The sequence below is a fragment of the Schistocerca gregaria genome, chromosome 4 (genome assembly GCF_023897955.1).
Source record: "Schistocerca gregaria isolate iqSchGreg1 chromosome 4, iqSchGreg1.2, whole genome shotgun sequence".
In the NCBI taxonomy this organism is placed as follows: domain Eukaryota; kingdom Metazoa; phylum Arthropoda; class Insecta; order Orthoptera; family Acrididae; genus Schistocerca; species Schistocerca gregaria.
In genome coordinates, this window is record NC_064923.1 from 400,257,011 (window position 1) to 400,272,264 (window position 15,254).

General features: G+C 38.7%; 1 protein-coding gene across 2 annotated transcripts in view; it reads left to right on the top strand.

Annotated features, from left to right (window-relative positions):
* Positions 1-15,254, top strand: part of LOC126268038 (tubulin alpha-1 chain-like) — a 180,979-nt gene that overhangs the window by 72,183 nt on the left and 93,542 nt on the right. The gene's annotated exons all lie outside the window — the stretch shown is intronic.

A 15,254-nucleotide genomic window follows, 5' to 3' on the forward strand; every position in this document is an offset into this window, starting at 1 on the left:
TGACCACACCAGGTCGATTTGAAAATACCTTATGATGCCTTTTTAAAACCTGTCTCAGTTCTTCCTTCTGATTAGCTGAAATTTTATCGATTTCATAAAATTTAGCTTCTATCTTGTCCAAAATAATTGCTTCTTCTTCTTCTTCTTCTTCTTCTGTGTTTAGCTTACTTTTACTAATATTAACACCTTCATCCCAATATTTCCTGTTTTTCAGAACTCATATAGGCAGCTCCCAAGTTTCATCATTAGTTACTGCATGTTTATCAATAAAAGGTACCATAATTATTCTTTTTATTGGCAAGACCATTTTTAACTGGCTTCTTTCAAAGTCAACAACACTCTGATATTTTGACAAGAAATCTATGCCAATTAAAACCTCAATACTGAGTTTATTTACAATTAAGCATGGATGATCAATTTAATTACCATTAATGTTAAAGGGCAGCAAAGCTTCTTGTTTTACTGTTTTTGACACCTTGCCAGTAGCACCAATTATTCTTAGTCCTGATACCCTCATTACGGTAAGCTTGTCTTTACTAGGTAATGCATCAAAGAAGGACTGAGATATCGCACTCACCTCACTTCCACTGTCTAAGAGACAAAGTACATTGATACCCAACATATTCACTATTATTATAGGGTGGCTTATTCTAGGTTGTACAGGTGGTTCCTCAAACTCATCCAATAGTTCCTTTTGGATTTGTCTCCAATTAAAGTGATCAACATCTGTCTTCATTACATTTAGGTCAAAGTGTGTAGGGGTTTCCTGAATTACATTTTCAGCTGCCTTTTCCAGTCCGTCTATTAATTTTAAATCGAAACAGCGCACGACTTCATTACATTTAGTTTGCTGAACATGACCCAAATTACTGTAGTCTGAGTGATTCTGCGCCTCCAGACCGGGCATAACACTAGTTACAGCTAAAACCGCTTCCACTATTATCATCTGGTTCCTTCTCAAGTGACAACTGGTCACACAGCTACTGGGTTCATCGAACCACAACAGGCTATCCTCTACATTCTCACTTACTTCCTGTCCTAAATCTATTAGTACAGTATCAACATCCTGCACAGGCACTTTAGATAAGAGCACATCATCCTTATCATAAATATAAGCATGAATTTCTTGTGCTTCTTCACCTGACAATTCAGTATTTTGTAGCTCTTCCCTACCGTAACACTGCTGAGCCTTCTCTTTCTCTTCCCACTTAGAAAGCGTCTCTGACATGGTATCTATTAAATACTGTGAGTGATCTATTTCTGCTGTATCCTTAGATGCTACCAACCCCTCATCCACATGTTCAGTCTGAGTATTCTGATCTGTCTTACCAATTACTGTAATTACTGGCTTAGGAAAAGTAACCGCTTGGTGGGCGCCAGGGTCCTCATAGACGGGAACTAATTTTCCTGCCTCAGCCTACTACTGTTTCCTTTATTTCCATTATAGTTAACTGGCACAGCATTGCTTTCCGCACTGTTGTTTACCTGCATAATTTTGTTCAGAACAAAATTACTATCATTTGGATGCCATTGTTGGTTCTGATAATTATTTCTCCAATTCCTACCTCTCTTAGGATGGCGAACACCTACTGTTCTGATGTTTACATTGCCATTCTGCTCGTTCTTAAAATTACTACTAGTGTTATTACCATTTCTGTTATTACATGCTTGCTCCTCATTGGCAGCAACACACTCTACACGTACCAAATATTCAATGAAATGATCAAGATTGTCTCTAGGGGCAGATATAATTCTAGTTTGCCAATACCATGGCAGTTTGGCTTCAAGACCTAGTATTATCATTTCAGGTTTCAGCTTTTCCGCCAAATGTGACAAACGTGAAATCCATGACCTAGCAAACTCTTTAATAGATTCCTTGCCTGCATTGAAGCATTTCCCACTCCAAAATTCTCTCAGCACTTCATTTTGCTTATTGCTAGACCAATACTCCTTAATGAAAGAGTTTTAAATTCCGCTAATGTTTTACACTTCAACATAACATCAGCTGACCAACGCATGGCGTCACCTGCTAAATGGCTTCTAATAAATGAGATTTTCTCTCGTTCAGACCAAGTTGGTGGAATCACATCTTCAAAATTGTTCCAGAAATCTAGCGGGTGGATATTTTTATCTGGATCAAACCACAAGAACTGCTGACATCCGATAAATGCGGCGTTTGCAGCTACATCTTATTGTATACTACCATTACCAGAAGTTACTGAAGCTACTTTACTCTCAATGTTAGCAATGTTAGTACTAATAATTTCTACTCTCATTTCAACATTATCTACTCTTTGCACAATATGAGTAGTATCAGTTTTGATTGCATCTACTTCTGCATGACATATGTTTACTTTCATATTAACATCTTTAAACCTATCTGAGCACAGTTCAGATTCCGCCTCGATCTTTTCTGTTAACTTGTGCTCCAGCTTCACATCTTCCATTTGGAAGTCTTTGCGAACCTCAGCAACTTTGGATTTTACTGTTTTATACATTTCAGAAAATTGTTGAGCAACCTTTTTCTTAATATCCTCATGATTGTAATCAATTTTATAATTCAAACTGTCCAGATCCTCTTTCAACTTATTGCAACCAGCCTTGAAGGTATTGTCCATTACCTCCAATCATTTATTAAAATTAGTTTGACTGGCCACAATCTCATACTCTAATTCAGCATTACTGGTAGCTATTGCTTGTAATATAACATTTAAATCAATAGCTCCAGTATCTTTGGGTTGCTCACTAGCTGGTTTTTTATCACACTCAGGTGACGAAAAACTAGCTCCAATACCAGAATCATCAAAACGAAATGATTGATCAGTCATATCTAACTTATCCTTTTTAAACTCCGCCACCTCAGATGACTGTTTCGTTTTTAACTCATCAGATAAACTATCATCCAATAAATTAACAATTTCTGATTTCTGCTTTACTACAGGGGTCTCTATTATTGAATCATTGCCCCTTTTCACACTACTGCCAGGAGACAATACTTCATATTTCATTTTAACATTACTATTTTCATGCATATTTACTCTTGAACCATTGTCTGGATTTACAGTTCCCTCAACAGACATAGGTTCTGATTTAAGTTTAACCTCAGTTTCTTCTGGCGGTTCCGTTGCCAACAGTCTTTTAGTGCAGGTTAGTAAAAATTTTAACAGCTTTTCACTTAACTTAGTTCCTTCTGCATGACTCTTACCAGGATTACTGATGCGATGCAACGCATTGAACTGCAGACGGCACTTCGATGGCTGCTGTGTGTTTGCATGGCCCGCAACTGCAGGCGTGGCTCCAGTTGAGTGGATGACTTCGGTGAGGCGAAACTGGCTTCTCGCGCTGCCGGCAGCATTGCTAGACTCAGTGCCAGCTCCGTCAATCCAGATGTGTTGTTAATCCAATTGAGTCATCCACATGCATACATAACACTGTCTATCACTGTTCCATTGCTCAGTTGGGTGTCGCATTTCACTTCCGAATCCGAATATTTAAAAATCACTTTCACTTTTACTCAGTTTGTTTCCCGTCCAATTAGCAACATATGTGGGGTGGCAGGTGGAATAATTGTTAACTGTTCCTTTTATTTATTTAATGCTGTTGTTTGCCATTCTCAACCCTGGCTCTCTAACTCAATATTGGCAACCAGAACGTGATTAGCAAAACGTGAAGCCTGTAATTAGAATTCCTAGTGCCCACTTCATCTGAGAAATTCGTTTATAGCTACAGCTTATAGCTCTGAGGAATTAGGAGATTGTCTGGGATTCATAATCAAAAACCATTCTCTCTAAAATTTTCACTATATTCTGAAAGTCACAGACAAAAAAGAATCCACACAATCCAACTACCAGAGCAGTTCAGAGTCTAATGTGCTGATGCAACTATAACTGTTCAAATTAAATGTTTAAGTGAATGCTCACCATAATTTGATGATAATGTTCATGAAATGCCACGCTAAATAATGGTAGAATGTCTGTCCTGCGACGGCACGTGAAAATACGACATACGCAAACTAAAGATAGATCATTAACGTCATCTCAAAATTAACACTTCACTCGAAAACGATTTCATGGTTACGTGTATCCCGAGTAACTTATTACTGCATCCGAGGCTGTTTATATCAACGATATCAACGCGACACGACTCCCGCCACAGGTGGTGCGCTAACATCATCTGGAGAGAACTGGGGCCTTCTTCTTTCTCATGCAGCATTCTTACATATAAAGCTGCAGTGCGGACGGCTAAGGAAACGCCTGATCAAATCTGCTCTCCCAACTAGCCACTGGGCTAGTAATGCACCACTTTAAGTTATCGAATAAATCATTGCTTCCTTTGCTGATGGCCAATGAAGCTTTCAATTTAATTGTGCAATCAGCACACAAGTAAGTAATCATAATAAAAGTCTGACATGGCTAAGTCAAATATTTTGGGGTAGAGAATTAATTTAATTACACTACATGCAGTAGACGAGCTCTGAACTTGCTCTTTGGAGATACGCTATAGCTATAGTTTAATAGTTATTCTGTTGAAACTTCTCACATTTTTATGATTATAGCGGATCTCCCTTCTACTTAAATTTAAACATCCTAGCTTTATTTATTCTCTACTTAATCTATCTTGCTTCCTTAATTTCTAAGACAAAAACCAGAAAATCATGAATTTCAACTAAAGTTTTAATGTGTGAGATCCAAAATACTGTTTCTACTAAATTATTATGCAAAAGGACTCTAAATATAAATTTTTAAGTTTCTAGCTCTTTTCTGTTGCGCCAATGATTTTTACAGAAAAACATCCAAATTTCTAAAATGGTTGAAGTTATTGAACTGATATCCAACACATATTGATTTTGTATTACTCCTGGCATGCTAGAAGCGTTTCAGGTTATTTACTTCATTTTAAAGTATTGCAATATTTATGACGTCAGAGCTAGTTACATCAGACTAGGCTGGCACACAATGGAAAGACTGATGTGAATTTTACAAGGCATGAGTAGGCTGCTTCGCTACAGTACAGATTTTTTTCATATCTCTTATATAACTTGCTTTACTAGCTCAGTGATTTGTGATACATCACACTTAGTGTTGCTGCATAACTTATGCTTATGAATACAATAACTATACTTAAATCTGATATACTTTGTAAATGAAGTATTGTTTTGTTTCTAATGAGCCAAGAATTTTCATCTGGTCATGCACCATTTGAGGAAGAACATCTAAATGTCAGGCGCGTAATGGGGCCCGTTAGGGATATGGCTGCAAGGGAGGGGAAGAAAACCAATGTGCAGTCTGTGTGCATACGGGGGGAGTCATTCCAGATGTGGAAAGGGTCCTTCCGGATGCCATGAAGGGTACAGGGTGGACCCATCTGCATGTGTCGCTCATGTCAGCACCAATGATGTGTGTTGCTATGGATCAGAGGAAATCTTCTCTGGCTTCCGGCAGCTATCTGATTTGGTGAAGACTACCAGTCTCGCTAGCAGGATAAAAGCAGAGCTCACCATCTGCGGCATCATCGACAGGACTGACTGTGGACCTTTGGTACAGAGCCAAGTGGAGGGTCTGAATCAGAAGCTGAGACGGTTCTGCGACTGTGTGGGCTGCAGATTCCTCGACTTGCACCATAGCGTGGTGGGGTTTCGGGTTCTGCTGGATAGGTCAGGAGTTCACTATACACAGCAGGCGGCTACACGGGTAGCAGGGGTTGTGTGGAGTGGACTGGGTATTTTTTTAGGTTAGATGGCCTCGAGCAAGTACAGAAAGGGCAACAGCCTCAAAGGGTGTGGGGCAAAGTCAGGACATGCGGGGACTAAGCAGCAATCGGTATTGTAATTGTAAACTGTCGAAGCTGCGTTGGTAAAGTACCAGAACTTCAAGCACTGATTGAAAGCACCAAAGCTGAAATCGTTATAGGTATGGAAAGCTGACTGAAGCCAGTGATAAATTATGCCAAAATATTTACAATGACACAGACGGTGTTTAGAAAGGATAGACTGCATGCAACCGGTGGTGGCGTGTGTTGCTGTTAGTAGTAGTTTATTTATCCTGTAGTGAAATAGAAGTGGATAGTTCCTGTGAATTATTATGGGTGGAGGTCAATAATTAGCTCCTTTTAGCAACCTCCTGACTCAGCAGCATTAGTGGCAGAACAACTGAGAGAAAATCTGGAATACATTTCACATAAATTTCTTCAGTATGTTATAGTCTTAGGTGGAGATTTCAATTGCCAGATATAGACTGGGTGTTGACAGATGTGAAAATTACTGAACTATCAGTGTAATAAGTCACAGATGCAAAATTCTAACGTGAATTCTTTACAGGCAAATGGAAAAACTGGTATAAGCTGACCTCGGCGAAGATCAGTTTGGATTCCGCGGAAATGATGCAACACGTGAGGCAATACTGACCCTACGACTTATCTTAGAAAATAGATTAAGGAAAGGCAAACCTACATTTCTAGCATTTGTAGACTTAGAGAAAGCTTTTGACAATGTTGACTGGAATATTCTCTTCCAAATTCTAAAGATGGCACGGGTAAAATACAGGGAGCAAATGGCTATTTACAATTTGTACAGAAACCAGATGGCAGTTATAAGAGTCGAGGGGCACGAAAGGGAAGCAGTAGTTGGGAAGGGAGTGAGACAGGGTTGTAGCCTGTCCCTGATGTTATTCAATCTGTATATTGAGCAAGCAGTAAAGGAAACCAAAGAAAAATTCGGAGTAGGTATTAAAGTCCATGGAGAAGAAATAAAAAGTTGAGGTTCACCGATGACATTGTAATTCTGTCAGAGACTGCAGAGGACTTGGAAGAGCAGTTGAGCAGATTGAACAGTGTCTTGAAAGGAGGATATAAGATTAACATCAACAAAAGCAAAATGGGGATAATGGAATGTAGTTGAATTAAGTCGGGTGATGCTGAGGGAATTATATTACGAAATGAGACACTTAAAGTAGTAAAGGAGTTTTACTATTTGGGGAGCAAAATAACTGATGATGGTTGAAGTAGAGAGGATATAAAATGTAGACTGGCAATGGCAAGGAAAGCGTTAGTGAAGAAGAGAAATTTGTAAACATCGAGTATAGATTTAAGTGTCAGGAAGTCGTTTCAGAAGGTATTTGTATGGAGTGTAGCCATGTATGGAAGTGAAACATGGACGATAAATAGTTTGGACAAGAAGAGAATAGAAGCTTTCGAAATGTGGTGCTACAGAAGAATGCTGAAAATTAGATGGGCAGATCACATAACTCCTGAGGAGGTATTGAATAAAATTGTGGAGAAGAGAAGTTTGTGGCACAACTTGACAAGAAGAAGGGACCGGTTGGTAGGACATGTTCTGAGGCATCAAGGGATCACAAATTTAGCATTGGAGGGCAACGTGGAGGGTAAAAATCATAGAGGGAGACCAAGAGATGGATACGCTAACCAGATTCAGAAGGATGTAGGTTGCAGTAAGTTCTGGGAGATGAAGAAGCTTGCACAGGACAGAGTAGCATGGAGAGCTGCATCAAACCAGTCTCAGGACTAAAGACAACAATAACAACAACAACAACAACAACAAACAGACTGGGACACTCAGATGTTTAGGACAGGTGGTAGGGATGCATCGAGTGACATTATAATGAGTGCACTATCCGAAAATTACCTTGAGCAAATAAACAGAGAACCGACTTCTGGAGATAACATCTTGGACCTACTGATAACAAAAAAACCCAAACTTTTCAACTCTGTAAAGTGCAGAACAGGGAATCAGTTATCATAAGGCTGTTTCAGCATACCTGAATATGGAAGTAAATAGGAATATAAAAAAAAGGGAGGAAGGTTTATCTGTTTAGCAAGAGTAATAGGAAGCAGATTTCAGACTACCTAACAGATCAAAACGAAAATTTCTGTTCCAACACTAACAATGTTGAGTGTTATGGAAAAATTTCAAGGCAATCGTAAAATGTGTTTTAGACAGGTAAAACCCATCATGGTTCAACAACAAAGTTAGGAAACTACTGCAAAAGCAAAGAGAGCCTCTCTGCAAATTTAATTGCAGCCAAAACCTCTCAGACAAACAGAAGCTAAACGATGTCAAAGTTAGCTTAAGGAGGGCAGTGTGTGAAGTGTTCTGTGAATTCAAAAGTAAAATTCTATGTACCGACTTGACAGAAAATCCTAGGAAGTTCTGATCTTACGTTAAATCAGTAAGTGGATCGAAACAGCATATGCAGACACTCCAGGATGATCATGGCATTGATCAGAGGATGACGCATGTAAAGCTGAAATACTAAGCACCTTTTTCCAAAGCTGTTTCACAGAGGAAGACCGCACTCCAGTTCCATCTCTAAATCCTCACACGAAGAAAAAAATGGCTTACATTGAAATAAGTGTTGAAGGAATAGAAAAGCAACTGAAATCACTCAACAGAGAAAAGGCCACTGGACCTGACATGATACCAATTCAATCCTACACATAGTATGCGAAAGAACTTGCCCCCCTTCTAACAGCTGTGTACCACAAGTCTCTATAGGAATGGAAGGTTCCAAATGATTGGAAAAGCACACAGGTAGTCCCAGTTTTCAAGAAGGGTTGTTGAGCAGATGTGCAAATCTATAGGCCTATATCTCTGACATCGATCTGTTGTAGAATTTTAGAACATGTTTTTTGCTTGCATATCATGTCATTTCTGGAAACCCAGAATCTATTCTGTAGGAATCAACATGGATTCCGGAAACAGCAGTCCTATGAGAACCAACTCGCTTTATTTGTTCATGAGACCCAGAAAATATTAGATACAGGCTCCCAGGTAGATGTCATTTTCCCTGACTTCCGGAAGGCGTTCAGTACAGTTCTGCACTGTTGCCTGATAAACAAAGTAAGAGCCTACGGAATATCAGACCAGCTGTGTGGCTGGATTGAAAAGTTCTTAGCAAACAGAACACAACATGTTGTTCTCAATAGAGAGACGTCTACAGATGTTAAAGTAACCTCTGGCATGCCGCAGGGGAGTGCTATGGGACCATTGCTTTTCACAGTATATATAAATGACCTAGTAGATAGTGTCGGAAGTTCCATGCGGCTTTTCGCGGATGATGTCGTAGTATACAGAGAAGTTGCAGCATTACAAAATTGCAGCAAAATGCAGGAAGATCTGCAGCACTTGGTGCAGGGAGTGGCAACTGACCCTTAACATAGAAAAATGTAATGTATCGTGAATACATAGAAAGAAGGATCATTTATTGTATGATTATATGATAGTGGAACAAACACTGGTAGCATTTACTCCTGTAAAATATCTGGAAGTATGCATATGGAACAATTTGAAGTGAAACGATCATATAAAATTAATTTTGGTAAGGCGGGTGCCAGGTTGAGATTCATTGGGGGAGTTCTTAGAAAATGTAGTCCATCAACAAAGGAGGTGGCTTACTAAACACTCGTTCGACCTATACTTGAGTATTGCTCATCAGTGTGGGATCCATACCAGGTAGGGTTGACAGAGTAGATAGAGAAGATCCAAAGAAGAGCAGCACGTTTCATCACAGGGTTATTTGGTAAGCATGATAGCATTACGGAGATGTTTAGCAAACTCAAGTGGCAGGCTCTGCAACGTAGTGTAGCTTAATGTTCAGGTTTCGAGAGAGTGTGTTTCTGGATGAGCTATCGGATATATTGCTTCCCCCTACTTATATCTCCTGAGGAGATCACGAATGTAAAATTAGGGAGATTCAAGCACGCACTGAGGCTTTCCGGCAGTTTTTCTTCCTGCGAACCATACGCGACGTACAGGAAAGGGAGATAATGACAGTGGCACGTAAAGTGCCCTCCACCACACACTGTTGGGTGGCTTGTGGAGTATACATGTAGATGTAGATGTACGATTTACACCAAACAATCAAATTAATCTCCTATAAATATGAATATAACCTAGTTAACTGCAGCATAATGCTCTAACTTACCTGTACAAGTGTTTATTATAACAATAGTTTAATTTATTTGTTCCAAGAATAATTTTTAGCATGTTATTTGTACAGTTCATGACTGCAGTAGTCACTGTGACTGCATGGTCAACATAAACAGAGTGCATAATAGTACAAACTAACATACTACATTGCTTCTACTTATGGTAGCAATAGTTATTAATTGAGACTACATGGTCAACACAAAGTAAATTATAGTATGAAGTGAAATAAGCAACACCTGCCTCTTTTGTATAAGTTTGGTACTTATTGTGCTAATGTGTAGGTTCAGCTTCTGCCTACTTTCATATACCTGTATATCATAGGTATGTCTGAAGATGTTTTTGTTCTCACATTTGTAAAAATGTGTATTTCATGTATACCCAGACACAGCAGAGGTAGTATTTGCAGACTTCTAAAAAGGAATCCAAATGTTTAGCTTTTTTTATCGTCTTGATAATTTTTTTTTATTCCCCCAAAACATTATTCTGTAGAATAGCAGTGACTGTATACTATCGTGGTCCACTGTTAACCCCAATGAGCAGCTTGTATTTTGAGCAAGAATCCTAACAGTTACGTAAATGTTTTTAGTTTTCTGTTCAGATTGTTAAGGTTCATCCCCCACTTCAAAAGCTTCTGACTATCTATGCATAAAAATTTTGTATGAGTCACATTTGAGACATTTTTTCCCTTCAATGATGAGAACAGAATATTCAGGATGGAGATTTTGTGTGGTGTGAAAATTAACTGCCACAGTTTTTCCAGGACTTACAGTAAGTCTACTGGTCCTGAACCATTGCATTAAGCTATGCATAACCGATGTTGCAGTTTCCTGCAGGTTTTACTCAATGTGTGATTTAAGTGTGAAGGATGGATCTCATTTCAGGGCAGGATTTGTGGAAGTTGTATCCCTGCTGGAGAGCCACATTCAGAGTCTGATCCAGTCCCGGAAAGTATCCTGTCACAAGTGGGGCTCTTTTGGGGTTCTTCTGTGGGAGGTTCTGGCTTTGAGGGGATGAGGAAGTGGCTCTGGTTATTTGCTTCCGTACCAGGTCAGGAGGGTAGTTGTGGGATGCAAAAGCTGTTTTCAGGTTGTTGGTGTAATGGTTCAGGGATTCAGGACTGGAGCAGATTCGTTTGCCACAAAGACCTAAGCTGTAGGGAAGGGACCGTTTGATATAGAACGGGTGGCAGCTGTTGTAATGGAGGTACTGTTGCTTGTTGGTGGGTCTGATGTGGATGGATGTGTGAAGCTGGCCATTGGACAGATGGAGGTCAATGTTGAGGAAAGTGGCATGGGATTTGGAGTAGGACCAGGTGAATATGATGGAACCAAAGGAGTTGAGGTTGGGGAGGAAATTCTGGAGTTCTTCTTCACTGAGTCCAGATCATGAAGATGTCATCAATAAATCTGTACCAAACTTTGGGTTGACAGGCCTGGGTAACCTAGAAGGGTTCCTCTATGTAACCCATAAATAGGTTGGCGTATGAGGGGGCCATCCTGGTACCCATGGCTGTTCCCTTTAATTGTTGGTATGTCTGGCCTTCAAAAGTGAAGAAGTTGTGAGTTAGGATGAAGCTGGCTAAGGTAAGGTAGGGTGGCAGGTGATCAGCGTGATAGGAAGTGCTCCATCATATCGAGGCCCTGGACATGCAGGATATTTGTGTATAGGTAAGTGGCATCAATGGTTGCAAGGATGGTTTCCAGGGGTAACAGATTGGGTAAGGATTCCAGGCATTCGAGAGAGTGGTTGATGTGTTTGATGAAGGATGGGAGACTGCATGTAATGGGTTGTAGGTGTTGATCTATGTAGGCAGAGATACGTTCTGTGGGGGCTTGGTAACCAGCTACAATGGGATCAGCCAGGATGTTTGGGTTTGTGAATTTTAGGAAGTAGGTAGAAGGTAGGGGTGTGGGGTGTCAGTGGTGTCAGTAGGTTGATGGAGTCAGGTGAAAGGTTTTGTAGGGGGCCTAAGGTTCTGAGGATTCTTTGAAGCTCCAACTAGACACCAGGAATGGGATTACCTTGGCAAACTCTGTATGTAGTGTTCTCTGAAAGCTGACGCAGTCCCTCACCCGCATGCTCCCGACAATCAAGTATCACAGTCGTGGAACCCTTGTCAGCCGGAAGAATGATGATGGATCGGTCAGCTGAAAGCTGAAACCATACTGAAGGTGCAGATGAATTAACCCAAAATATATTTGCCTTAAAGTACCATGGTCCAAGAAGGCTGAGACCCGGTTCAGTAGATACACATTTCTACTGATTTTCTTGCAAATATTATCTACATGTTCTTTCCATGATAAGTATTCATCAACAACGATGCCCAAAAATTTATGTGAATTTGCATATGCAAGACCCAGTGGGGATGTAAATACAGTATCAGTTATGGCAGCAATATAACTGTGGATGAACTTCATTATTACGGTTTTGTCTTTATTTACAAGAAGCTTGTTTGCTGTAAGGTATGCGGACAGAGTATTGAAACTGATCTCGGTACTGTTAGCTGCAGACTGCATATCACTGCCACAGCTGATGTAGGATATGTCATCAGCATAGCTTACGACCATGCAATTTTGGGGTTCAAATAAGTTGTTTACATATACAAGGAACAGAAAAGGCCGTAGTATGCTTCCTTGAGCAAGCCACATTGAAGTGTCCTGAAGTTTGATTTGGTTGTTAGGAGCTGCTCATTATTTTGATAAGTTATCTTTACACACTGTTTCCTGTCTTTCAAATAGGAGGTAAGTCATTTCAAGGCTAGTACTCTCAACCCGTACTCTTCTAGCGTACACAGAAGAATGGTATGATTCACAGTATCAAAGGCTTTACTCATATTTTGGAAAGTGCCTATTACCTTGTTACTTTTGTCCAGCTTATTTAATATTCCATGTATAAAAGATGCTACTGCTGTTGTAGTAGATCTCCCTTTTCTAAATCCATGTTGTAGCTTGTTTAGCAGATTCTGTTTGGTGAAATTACAAACTACAAGTACACATTTCACTTAACACACACTTATAAATGAAGATACTTTTTCTCTTTTACTGTGATGGAGATACCTCATAAGTGCAGACAGGTGTCACATTATGTTGCCATAATATAAGCTTTTGCATTTGAAACCCAGCTATGTAAGTGTATATGTGAAGAATGAATATGCATGTCACTGAAAGGATTAGGCCTTCAGGATTCGAATTACATCTAACGAACTATTCTAGTGAGTCCTGGATGATTCACAGCTGTTCAAGGTGTCGAATGTACATGTTACGAGGATCTATTTGACACTTATATGATTTAAGGCTACGTGCACCAACACATTTACGCAGACATTACCAAAACAATGTACAGTCAAGAATACCTTTAATATCAACTAGATACTTACAAACTAACAACCCCATTTACTTCCTGTAAACACATCTAACAAAAACATGTAACACACAGTCTGTCATCCATTTTTGATGAACATCTTATGGGCCGAAAACATTATTTGTGACAGTCTTTTTGTTGTGCCTATGTATGATTCCATGTCTCTTATATATGGTGAGTGGCAGCTTCCTTTTTCATAATTTTATTACATTCCATCCTGGATTTTCTGTAGTTATATGAGATACAAGATATTTTTAATGACATTTTCTGCATAGAAGGTCTTGTTATGTTGTTCACTTATACATAATGTCATATATAAATACTATTTACATAATATTAGAGGTAACAATATCAGGTGATTAATAAGTGTTGATTCACTTTAATGGTACAAAGCATTATAATATGATGGAGATTATTTGTTTGTCTGTTATTAACATTGTAGGTGCACAATCATGTAATTATTGCCTTGATATACAAAAAACTGCCATTTTTATTCCAGATATTATGCTTGGACATTTATGTACATCATGTTGACTGAAAGGTGGAGAGCTGTTTCTACTTGGAAGGAGTATTCTAGGCTGAAATGATTTACCACTGGAATATATTCACATAAGAATACACTTATCACTGTGGAAACAAAATGTCATGTTAAAAAGAACATTTAATGCTGTGAAGATATAGAAGTGTTTAATTGTTATTTTTATGGTATTGATTAAAAAAAGAAAAGTTATAAAGAAGAATTAAAAAATCGTTTATACTCCATTTAATACTGACACTGTCAAATTCATTCTAATTAGTGATGCATTTGATTAGTACTTTATCTTGTAAACCTTGGTTATGCTCACAACATGTGCATCCTGACTGCTTGAGCAAGAGATACTAGTTATTAAGAACCTGTATGTATAAAGAAATTATACAATATGAAACATAAATGATTTAATCTTACACTTGTATCATGTAATAATACAATTACTTGAGCCATTGAATTTTTATCTGCAGGATATCAGAAACTGTAAAACCTAAGTATGCACTTTGATCATTTAGAATTTAGAATAGAAGAAACTTATCAAAACATCATTCACAAGATCTAAAGAAATTCTAGTCTTATGTTAAGGCTATAAGTGGTACTAAAGTTAGTGTCAAGACAAGCACAGGTGACACATGAACTGAAATTGAGGGTACCAAAGCAAAATCAGAAATGCTGAAGTCCTTTTCCAAATGTTCCTCTACAAATAAAGTTCAAGCAGCATTACCCAAGTTTAGTTCTCACAGCACTGTAAAGGTAGATGATATAGGTATAGTGCCAGTGTGATTGGGAAACAAATGAAATCACTAAAATTAAACATGATAAAATATCTACCAGATAGTCTAAAAATATTGTAGCTAATTTTGCTCCTCTATTTCCTATAATACATTGAAAATCATGTGAACAGCAGTTGAAAAAAAGAAAGCATGACACTTGTCTATAAGAAGAGCAGCAGAAGTGATCCACCGAACTACCATCCAATATCATTTACCTTCATCTATTGAAGATCGTAGAACAGTAGCTACTTTGCACATTTGCATCATCATCCTGATTTGATTTGTCACTATTTTGTAGTCTACCTTTTTCTATGTCACTGTCATCACTGCAGGCTTAAAAAGTTATCACTGCCTAACATATGATCTACATTTTGTGTAATGGTTCTCTGTTGGCGTATGTGATACTGCACTACAACTGCTGCTGTATCATCTGTTCCTTGCCTCTCACTATGAATATAAACAATAGAAACTGTTTCTAAATAACTGAGATGCTGACTTGAGACAGTTATATTTTATGCTATGTTTACTGTTTAGTTTCAGTAGCACATGACATGTTTAATGAAAAACAGAGAAAAGTTTTTCCTGTATCATTTGTTTTAATGTCTTAGGGGAATGACATTTTGCCAAGTTTTTATTTCTTCAATGAAGT